Raw genomic sequence first — 10,339 nt, 5'->3', positions numbered from 1 at the left:
AGTAACAAATAGCGCAAATAACAAAAAATTCAATTACTTTTCATGTCTAGGTTTTATTTTATAAATTTTTGAAGTATCGATGTTAATGGAACCGTTAAAATGACTTTTTAAACGTGTCATGACAGTAGCTTTATTCGAGTTCCCAAAAAGTACGGTTCTAGAACGGTTCAAAATACTGGCATAATATTGTTACGGATTCCGTGGGTCCACTATTTAAATTCACGATAAAATACTTAACGAATTTATTTGTTTCACTCTGTACACACAACTTATACTATTTACAACACAACTTATGCAACTACTATTACTCTAACGGTATTTCGCGGTATTATCAAACTTCAGACTATCTTCAGACTTTCTTCAGACTTGTCCAACTGTCAAAGCGCGGGCCTTATATACCCCCTGGCGATGGTTTCTGGAATTTTCTAAAGAATTCTAAAATTTTCTTTTACTTTCTGGCGAATGCGCCAGGTTGCTCAATGCACGTTGCGATTATTTAGCAGTATGCAGTTATGCAACCAGTAATACACCTTGACAATATGATTTTTTGCAACTTTTGACATGAATGATTGTCGTAAATAGGCTGTGCGATTGTTTTAAACCGTTCTAGAACCGTACTTTTTGGAACTCGAATTAAGCTTCTATCTTTTTCTGACCCATTGCCTGGACACTTATATGGTGAAATTTTGATAAAATGATTTAGTACACACTAAAAACACGGTATGTGGCTAGTGGTAAGAAAAATAATTTTTAGAGGTTACTAGTTTATTTGGTTGCCTGTGATATGCATATACAGGGTGTTTCCTAATTAATCTAAAAAATATAAAATCGATAGAAAACGAATTAAGGCGGGCTCTTAATAAGTATATTTATTTTTTTCTCGACAACCGTTTGATGAACAAGAAAAACTCAAAAGATCAATTTTGTTAAAAAAAGATGGCCAGTCAAGAAAAAAATATATTTTCTTTAAAAAAAGCATTGGTGTACCATTTAGGTTAAGCAAAAAAATGGATTTTTTTTAATTTTTAACACCCTGTAGATCAGAAAGGAAGTACTTTAGATCTAATGGTTATATAAAAATTGTTTTAAGAACACATGAGGAATCACACCATAATTTTTTTAGACTAATTCGAAAACACCCTGTATGACTGCTGATAAATCAAAAAATACCTTTTCAGAGAAAAAAGCCTGATTTTCGCGGGAAAAATTTTGATTTTTATTGAATTTGGGCCTGCGTTTGCAAATACTGGTTTGTTTTTTAATTTTCTATCTATCTAAATTTTAAATATCATAGTCAGAAATAGTTTTATTATTTATTAACTGTAAAAATGGTGTTTTCTTGTTGTCTTGCATCTTGCAAAGAAACTAACAAAACTGCAAAAATGTACGTGTTTCCAAAAGACGATAAGGTATGTATCTTAGATAAAAGAAAAAATATATGGGTTAAACGTAGTCTCTACTAAAAACACGGAGGGGCGCTTTGACCCAAAATTTTACTATTAAGTTTCATATCTATCTTAATAGTAGATTATTTTCTTTTATCTATGTTCTAACCTAATTATCGTAGTTTGACAGGAATAGGCCCTAAAGCTCAAAAATATCTTAAATTCTTTAGATACTAAAAAGAATAATACTAATTTGATATTTTGGTTCTAATTTGGTATTTTTTTGGAAATAATTTGGTATTTTTGGTACTTTTTTCCCAAAATTGGTATGTATTGTACACCATTTTTGGCAGCGGTTTGCCCCTCGAAATATATCAACATTCATTTAAAATATTACTTAAAAATGATGTAAATATTTTTTCGGGCAAATACTTCACACTCTTTGAGAAACTACAATCATAAACCTACTTATTTCGGCTACTGTCGCAACAAGAATTTATGCCCAGCAGCGAACACACTCATTACCGCTTAATTATACGAAATAATAATAGTTTTGTTTGTTAAATGAGACCTAATTATAAACAAAGAAATGGATAAAAATTATTATAATACAGCAGGCTATAAAGTCGAAGGTTTGCGCAAGAAAATGTTACCGAAATTTCAGTCATTTCAAACTGTTGAGCTCTTGAAGTTTTGAAAGAAAATTCTTATTACTGCGGAAATTGTAATAGCCGTTCTGTTGTTAACAAAGAGAAAACTGTTTTATTTGTTTATATATGTTTTTTTCGGTGGGTATATGGAACATTGTAAGGTTACAGCCTTTAAAGTGTACAATCAGATCATTTGATAGTAATAATTTTTTTCTCTAATTTTCACATATTTCAAGTGACATTTTCCATAATCCTTTGACGTTTTGAAAGATGTTTTATTTCGCAACTAGTTATAAATGAGCTTTAACATAATCAATGAATCATATTCTAGTAGTGTTTTTATGTTTCTTAGTCTGGTGTACCAGGGCTCTACTCAAAACTCTAATATATCGTTTTAATCATCTGCTGATGATACTGACATGATTTTTGATTGATTGAAGTGATTTTTTTTGATAGACGCTAAAACAAGAAGACATCAAACGCCTTAATGCATTCGAAATTATTTGTATTTCGTAAAAAATTTCAATATTTTATCAAAAAACACTTGATGAACTTTACGAAAAATAGGATATTTTATATTTTTCAGCCATTATCTCAGATAAAAATATAAAATTTTTAGAAGTTATCATCGTTTTATCATATATGATTTGAAGTTGAACTTTAACTTTTAATAACTTTCAAACGAGTCGATTAAATGAAAAAGTACCAAACCTTTTTTGAAGACCGTTCAATTCCCTACAAGAATATGTATTGATTTTTACAATACGCTGAAAAACCCTAATGTATATAAATTTCGTAATCTAGTTTTACCTGGCCCAAATCTTTCAATTGATCTAATCTATGTAAATACAGACTAATCCACTATTAGACTAGAGTTACCCTACTTCCGGATACTTTATGCATTATGCAATACCATCCAACTGTCCATAGTGTTTACCATAAAGCAATTTCACCAAACAACCATCTGCAAGACCATCATCTTCGCATCTTGATTACCAATGGAGTGTAATATTATTGAAATATTATGCGTAACTACAATAAGAACTTATTAATATATTTATATCTACTGTTTATGAGCTTAGAATGCTTTAAGAATAGTGTCATCAAAATACTTTCTCTGCATTTCCTTGTTATTGTTTAATGGTTTAAATTATAATATATTTGTTGTTTATTGTATCACTGAAAAAAAAATTGGCTATAAAATATATGTTTATTTATTATTTTTTGACTTTATTAACACTGAAACTTATGGTAATTGTGGTACCTACAATAAATATACACTGGGTAGGCAGAATCATTAGTACTAAGAGTATTTATTAGAAGCCATATATGTTTAAGGTTACAAATCTCATTGTGGCCCAATTAACAACAAGATTACAAGGAGTGTATTCTTGTAATGTCTCACGTTTTGATAGTTATTCTCGAATTTGCCCTTTTGTGTTTATAAAAAAATGTACATTAGTTGTAACTAATAGTCATGCCACTGGAGTACCACATGCAAACAGTTGCAGAAAAATAATTTACTTTTACAAAAAGTAAATTATTTCTTTTTAAATCCTGTTTTTTTTTGCCACTGGAAGAAAATCTATAAATTATATAATATAGTCTTAATTCTTGACTTTGTTTGTCCAGTCCAGTTGGCAGAAGCAAGCTTTCTTCTACTCGTAGTGTTGCTATACTAAAAAATTATTTCCAATTCCTAGTATGAAAATTACCAGCATGCTTAAAGAAATACACACACCGGAAAAATCTAGGGATATCATTTTATTAAAGTTAAAAATAAATGTTTTGAATAAACAACCACATATTTGTAGGCCGATTCTTTCTACTTCGATTGAAACGAAGTAGTCACACTAGTTATTTCTAAATTTGGGATATTTGCAGAAGTGTTTGTGCATTTTTTGTCAAATGTATAAAAAGCACCTACCATCAATTGTTCGAATTTAACCTGTACTGGCTATGTTTTTTATGATAACTGGCCAGAATTCATTCAAATAACTCTGTTTAGTATTAAACTACATTATGGAGCGTAGACATCTTAACAGAGACGAAATGCTAAGGGCCATGGGTATGCTCGAAGCTGGAATGCGCCAAATCAACGTAGCTAGAGCATTAAATACAAGGCAAGGTGTAATATCGCGATTAAGTGCACGCTACCGTGAAAGTGGTGATGTTGCAGAAAGGCACACAGGGCGACATCGCATTACTACCCCTCAGGAAGATCATTTTTTACAATTAAATGATCGACGCCGACCGACTCTTACAGCACCAGAGCTTAGTTTAATTCTCCAGGAAACACATAATGTAACCGTTAGTCCTGACACTGTTCACAATAGATTAAGAGAGGTCAACTTAAGAAGTAGACGCCCCTGGAGAGCTCAACCCTTAACGAGAGGAAATCGAGAAGTACGATATTTGTGGGCTCAAGATCATGTTCAGTGGTCGAATGAACAATGGGCCAATGTTCTCTTCACGGATGAGTCACGCTTTGGAATTCATCCGGATTCGAAAAGACTTAGGGTATGGAGAGAACCGGGAAATCTTATTCGGTTAGATCATGTTCAGGAAGTGCACCCTTATCAAGGTGGAACAGTTATGGTCTTGGGAGGAGTCCAGTTAGGCCGAAAAACCGATCTCGTTTTTCTTGAAAGGTTTCTAACAGGAATCACATATCGTGATTTAATTCTTGAGCCTGTCCTGTTACCTATGACCTATGCTAATGATTTTGGGAGAAACTTCATTTTCATGCATGACAATGCACGGCCTCATACAGCCAGAGTGGTAAGTGAGTTTATCAATGCTCATCAATTAAACATCTTACCCTGGCCGGCACAATCTCCTGACCTCAACCTCATCGAGCACGTATGGGACGCGGTCCAAAGAAGAATTTTGGGAATGCGTATGCCTCGTGAAACTCGTAGGGATCTGGTTCGGGCCGTGAATGCAGCGTGGCAGGCTGTACCTCAAGAAGAGATCGACAACCTATCAGGAGCATGGAGAGACAATGTAGGGCTGTAATGAACAGTAGAGGAGGCCATACCCTTTATTAAGTAAAAATGGTTTTATCTTTTTTTTTAATTCACAGTTTAGAATAAAAAAAAATGTGTGTATTTTTTTGAGTTCAATAAAAATCAAGGTAAATTTGAAAAATTCGGTAAATTTCGCATTTTTATTTCCAATACGTCCTGTAAACTATTTGTTTATTTTAATTTTATTATATTAGAAATGCAAATAATAAAATTACTGACGATGGCTGGATAAAATTGTAATATTCCTAGGACTTTTCCGGTGTGTATAGATACAAAACTATGTATATTTGTTAGTTTTAAAATTCCATCATATAACCTTGCACAAAATGATCTATTTTATAATAATTATTATCTTTTTTACCTCGTATTCTACCACTTCTACAATATTCTACTTAAGTATCTAATTTATCTGTAACGCATTTAGTATTTTAGCCTGATTTCCACATCGTACTTTCAGAAATCGCTCAAGATCGTCTCGGTGGGTACTGTCGAGTGTTTACTAAGTAACGAGATGACAAATGAACCATAAAGTACCACCGTTGCGAAATGGAAAGCATTTCTTAGCTGTATTTCTATTCTTTAAGGTACATCGGATGAATACCCGATGTTGGATTAAGATATATTTTATAAAAATAGGTAAAAATGTTAAATGAAAGCTCTTTACTTTTTCATAGACGTTTATTTATATTCAGTTCTTCTATTTTGATAAACTATAAACCTAGCATCTATCCCTAAAATAGAGTATCTATTTATCAGGGAATATCCTTCTATATCCTTAAATGACAAGGATATTACATTATCAGCAGCTTCTCTGTATTATTCATCCCCTCAGAAGGGATATTACCATCAATTAGCCAGCATCAAACAATTCTATCGATTTTATAATTACCACTACTATAAAGTTTATCGGTATTTTAGCAGATTTTCTAACAAACCATTTTCTGGGTTTGGTATACAGAGTGTCCCAATATTTCGCGGACTTGAACTACTACATATTTTTGGGATTAAGAGAGCATCAAGTTTTAAAAAATAAATATTTTTAGGGCACTGAATGAGATTTGAGGTTTTGCTAGGGGTTGCCTAATTTGTCACAAATAATATCTTTTAATTTGACAAAAGTTTGACAAGTTTCAAAAATCTTAATTGGAATTTATAGGCATCTGTGTCCGTGCGTCGTTCATCGTTTAGTCACTCTAATCATATTAAAATATGATCTATCATTTTAGAAACAAACCAATAAAACTGGTTAAATACATCAAAAGACGACGCTACGACGGATTTATATACAGGGCGAGTCTTAAATAAGTGCAAATACTTTCAGGGCTAGTAGATCTCGATGAAAGAATCACATTTTCTCTTTACCGTTTTTTAAATAAGTTCAAAATGACCTAGTTATTCAAGTTTGAATTTTTTTTTCAAACGTCACAAAAGTATTAATTTTTGTGAAGCGATTGAAAATATAAAAAAGTCATTTTAACGCTTAAAGTATAGTCTGATGGTCCAGCAATAATATCCTTTTGTAATTTTGCGAGAGTATTACTGAAACACCCTGTATATTTGTTAAAATTCGTTCGATTGCCAAAAGCTACTCGAATTTCTCTTCGAACCTATCTCTTTTCTCACTCCATATCCTCTAATTACTTTAAATCACTTTAGGGTAGATTTTGGACGGAAATATGTGCGACAAGGAAATTAGAGATTAAATTTTAGATATTATCGGTTTTATATAAATTTAATATTTTATTATTACACCTTTAGAACAAAAGTATGATTAACGATATTTGGTATGTGACATAAATTACAGGATTGATTGACATATTCGTTTGTTTTCTGTCACTTCCTGTTACCTCACAAAATGACTACAACTATATTTTTACCTTATTCGATAGAAAATAACACTGTGAATATAATGACATATTAACATATGTCAACTTTTAACATTTTTGCATACGATTTATTTGATATTGTAACATGCGGTTCATAACGACAATTTGACTCGAAATACCAAGTGTGTGTGGTACCAAATTATTTGTAAAAAAACCTTTTTCCATATATGTTAATGAGCCACCCTTGTACATTTGAAAAAATTGAAATATGATAAAAATACGACTTGGGTATCTTTTAACCGACCAGGACAATCATTTTTTCAAGAGTCCTTGATTAAAACTTAGTGTTTGTAACACACCCATGGCACAGGTATAGATTGAGATTTAAAATACGATTTTTATTAGGCGAGAATGTCAAAAGTTGACATATTGATATGCCATTCTATTCAGAGTGTCATTTTTTATCGAATAAAGTAAAAAATACTGAGGGTACTCTTTAAAAAACAAAAGTCGTAGTAATTTCCGGTGAAACAGGAAGTAACCGAAGACAATTGAATACATCAATCAATCTTAATTTAGTTCATATACTACCATACCAAATCTCTTTTTGTTATCTGAAAAAATAAAAAAGTTATAGGGGGTGAGCCACTTTTGAGACGCACCCTGTATATTAACGCATAACTTACAAAGGTAATATATTAATCAGAATTTTATTCAAAATTAGTTTACTGATGTGGAAATTTTTCAATTATACTGATTCTAATTGCATATAACTACACATTAATATTGCATTAATACAACAAATAATGCATTTAACGAAAAATAATTTTAATGTATCAACAAAAATCTATCCATTATCATAATTTGTTTTCAAACATGTTTAAGCTATAGATTTTATTAATAAATTAGTAAATCAATAATTTAAATTCCATCCAGACAAAATATTATTTTGAAATTGTTTTTCAAAAATTCCGCTAAATAAATAAGCTCCTGGCTATAAAAGCAGAACGTGTTCATTTAATATTTAATAATATGTACAGTGTTTTTTTCTATAATATGGATTTATCAAAATAAGTATTATTTTATGTTATATTAATTATAAATTTAATGTACCTATTCATATTTTGTGAAATGTTTTTTTTTTCGTAATAAAATGGTTGCAAAATGGGGAGGCAAATTGTTTGTTTTAAAAAACTTGGATTAGACTCGATAATTATTAGTTTATGCAATGTATTAATTTTATATTTTATGTTGTCATGTTTCATATAAAATATGTTTAGATAAATATACAGCTCTTGATTTTTCTGAAGTCTGAATTGGACAATTAATGGTCAGTTATGCCCATCCTCGATCATCTGGAAACAAAATTTCGTAAGGAATTTTTATTAAAATATTTGCAGCCCATTACATTAATATAATCAAATCCTTTTAGCAATTCCTATTAACCCTCTTACGCTAGGAAAATGTTAAAACAAAATTACAATTCCTCCTTCTTCATCCAGCCAAGGAAATAAAGGTCTCTCCCGAATGCCTTTTCACTTACCTGGAATGCTCTGCTGACGTGACAGGCATGAATAAAGACGAAATGAAGCCCGATATGTTAATTTTAATAAGGAGATTAAGTATTTGTCCTTTATTTTACATCAAACACTGTCGTTCGTACCTGTATAAAACTACTGATTAAAAAAATATACATTTACGACATTTTTTCTTACGGAAAAAAGGTAGAATTCGCTACTAGTAATGGTTCTTGAGATATTTAGAACTTAATTTATCAACACCTGGTCATCATTGACATAAATTAAATATGTTGACTAAATAGTTACTAGACTGAAATCATAAATTTGAAATGTTTTTGTGCGAAAAGTTTAACAGAAACTGTTTTATCATAATTTTTTCGAAGAAAAATTTATGTTTAATTTAAAAAAATAAAAAGTTCCCAAATTTATCATTTCAGTCAATAATTCTGTGATATTGCTGGTCATCCCGTTTAGTCTGTGTTAGTTAATTAATTTTTATATTCTCTTTTTTGTATTTTTTATTTTAGTGTAGTATTTAATACCTATTGTAATTATGTATTATTTTTTGTTCTTATTTGTACTATTTTAAGATATATTTCATATTCAAAATAAAACACTAAATCACCACAATACACCAAAACACATTTACTTTTACACTGGACGCGCGTTTCGCTAACTATGTTAGCATCATCAACAGATGATTATAAACTATTAGTTAGCTTATAAGTAAGTTTTTGTAGTCCGTAGGCTTCAATTTCAAGCATACTTTGTTTACTATACGGAAATTTTGATTTCTAAATCAAGCCATTTTTGTTTTGCAATTTTCTCTACCTTATCAGTAACGTTACTTTTCGGAATATCAACTTTAATAAAACTAAGATAAACTGAATTGGCTTTGTATCATTTAAGAAACCAAATATCTGCTACTAATAACCTAATCTTAGTACTAAACTTACGATAAAGATTCAGTTCCGTTGACCGTGAAGCCATCGAAGATTACAGTTGAGGGTTAGAACTTTGGTGTTACACAGCAAATTAAAAACACTAAATCACCACAATACACCGAAACACATTTACTTTTACACTGGACGCACGTTTCGCTAACCATTATGTTGAGTTTATAATCATCTGCTGATGATGCTAACATGGCAACTGTAATATATTACCTATTGTTTTGAAATTCCTGTAAGTGGGCTTCAACCTGTCGGAAATAAACGACTATTTATTTCTTTATTATTTCCTTATTTCGATTCCAAATATCTTGAGAACGGTTGCTCATGGCGATTTTTTGCCAAGATACATTTTTACGTAAAAATCACGGAGATGTATATATTTTCACTCAGTAGTTTTATACGAGTAGGGACGAAAAGTTATTACTCTTTAAAACACCCCTACAAATATCAGTCATACTGACATAAAAATCAAATTTCTCCTGTCCGAAAATCCTCAGACAATTTTTTATCCAAATATTGACGTTATTAGAAAAATTATTTGGAAAAAATCGAAAAAGAAATGAAATTTCTACACCCTGTAACCCCGAAACTAAGCATTTTAGGACATACATTTATACGAACTTTTTACTTGCCGAAGTTTACTGAATACAGTTTGGTCCATCCACCATATTAAAAGGAGACCAGAACTTAAAATGCTTTACTTTCAGTCAAACTGCTTAAAGTGCTTAAATTTTAAGCGCATGTAGTCAGCAATGTATTAAACTACCAGGTAGAAAATTGGGAAAGAAAAATCAAGTACAACAACTGCTGGATTTACTCCAGGGGCTTGAACTCGTCAAATTAACTACCTAGCAAACTACTTGCGGTAATTCACGCTAACTTTGTTGCAACTAATATAATTTCTCGGTTGCGGGAAATTAGTAGGTAACGAATTAAGCCTGGGAATAATACGAATATAAATCACAGCAGAAAATGC

Source organism: Sitophilus oryzae, unplaced genomic scaffold, assembly GCF_002938485.1.
Source record: "Sitophilus oryzae breed Bouriz unplaced genomic scaffold, Soryzae_2.0 scaffold_1430_pilon_pilon, whole genome shotgun sequence".
Lineage (NCBI taxonomy): Eukaryota > Metazoa > Arthropoda > Insecta > Coleoptera > Curculionidae > Sitophilus > Sitophilus oryzae.
Note: the sequence above shows the minus strand (reverse complement) of the source record.